This window comes from Pteropus vampyrus, unplaced genomic scaffold (assembly GCF_000151845.1).
Source record: "Pteropus vampyrus isolate Shadow unplaced genomic scaffold, Pvam_2.0 Scaffold210, whole genome shotgun sequence".
NCBI classification, from domain to species: domain Eukaryota; kingdom Metazoa; phylum Chordata; class Mammalia; order Chiroptera; family Pteropodidae; genus Pteropus; species Pteropus vampyrus.
The window spans coordinates 1499185-1500979 of NW_011888991.1; positions in this window are offsets into that span (position 1 = coordinate 1499185).

The window sequence follows — 1795 nt, forward strand, 5'->3', positions numbered from 1 at the left end:
TTCACTTCAAGGCCTATTTCACTCTCCAAACACAGCTTCTGTTTCCTTCTTTTCTTGGACAAACCATCCACATTGCCTCCATAGACTTGAACTTTCATCACAAAAGTCGATTTATTCTCCTTCTAGAGCTGAAGGACACAAAAGCCTCACTTTCTTCTTCCTCTTTTCCTCCTCTTCCTCCTCTCCTATTTTACCAATTTGACAAACGAGACAGAATTTAACTTAGCAGTTAACTCAGTAAATATTCATTGAAAGCCTCACATGTGCCAGACATTGTTATTAACATATATATACATATATATAATCTCATATGTAATTATGAGGAATATAATTATATAAGTATTTTTTAGAAGTTTGCTCCTGTGATGCTGGTATATATTTCAGCATACTTTTCTTTACATTTATCTTTCCTTTGGTTTCACAGATTATCTTGAAACTGATTTGATGCCTTTCATCTGTTTTGGAAAATTTTTAACTAATATCTCTTCAATATTGCTTCTTCCCTATTATTTCTCTCCTTTGTAAATTTAAATTAATTTCATATATACATATATAATCTTACACTCTTTTTTCCCATTATTTTCCTCTTTGTTTCAGTGTGAATATCTTCTGATGATCTCTGTCAGTTCAAACCTATATTCTAGTGCAATTAGTCTGCTGCTACACCCATCCAATGAGATCTCAATTTCAGATACTGTTTTTAGTTTTAAATGTTTTTTTGTTGTTAAAATTAAAAATCCCATCTGCTTTGTTTATTTGTTGCTATATTTGTTGCTACATTTTCTTATATCAATCATACATTTTTTTATTCCCTATTAATATCGACATCTGATTTATTGGTGGATTTGGTTGCTATCTATTTCTTATCTCAGTTTTTAGTCATTTGTTTATTTTTTCCTAGCATGCCTCATATATTTACATTGGATGCAGGATATCAGAAAATACAATTATAGAAACTCTAAATTATGCTATCTTCAGCTGTAGTTGTGTTTTCTTCTGGCAGGGATACAGAGTGCCATTGGACTATTCTGGTCTTAGTAAAGCTTGGTGTTAGGCTTGTTAGCTCTGTTCTATTCAGTTTTGCCCTTACTCTTGGTATGTCTTTCTCTGAAGCTGTGGTCTTTACTCTTAACAGTGTGACCCTTCTGGGGTCTGAACTGAATGCCTGAGTTTTCACCATTACTTCTGTGCTTCGGTGGGGCTTGATTTCCAATCTCTTTCCCTAGCACTGCACACCTGCTGCAGGCTCTGTTCCTCTCTTCAGCTTCTGGAGATGTTGGGTGTTTGTTGAAGATTTTGTTGGACTTCTCAGAGCCCTGCTCTGGAACATATATAATTTAGGAACAAACAATATTTACTCAGTGGTAATCTGTATGCAGGTTTTGGTCCTCCTTCTCTATGTCTATTTTTTCCTCTCCAAGATCTCCCCTGCTCCCAGCAACTTTGAAATCCCTGAACTCCAGACTCAATATGACTGATGCTTCTGCTTGGGTTCTGGTCTAAACGCTGTGATTTACAAAACGCCCATGGAAAAATCTGAGGTAAAGGTGCTTTCCTTCCCACTGGTAATTCACTAATGCTTTTAAATAGTTATTTCATATATTTTGTTCAGATTTCGTAGTTGTTGTTTATGAAATATTCTTTCATGGCCAAACTGGATATATCCAAGGTAACTTTAAAAATAATCTTTATCTTTTAGATATATAACTGAAATGTTTACAGATGCTGGAGATGATACTTGGAATTTTTATCAAAATAATTTAGAGGTGGAGTGTTTAGAAAAGATTGCTCATTA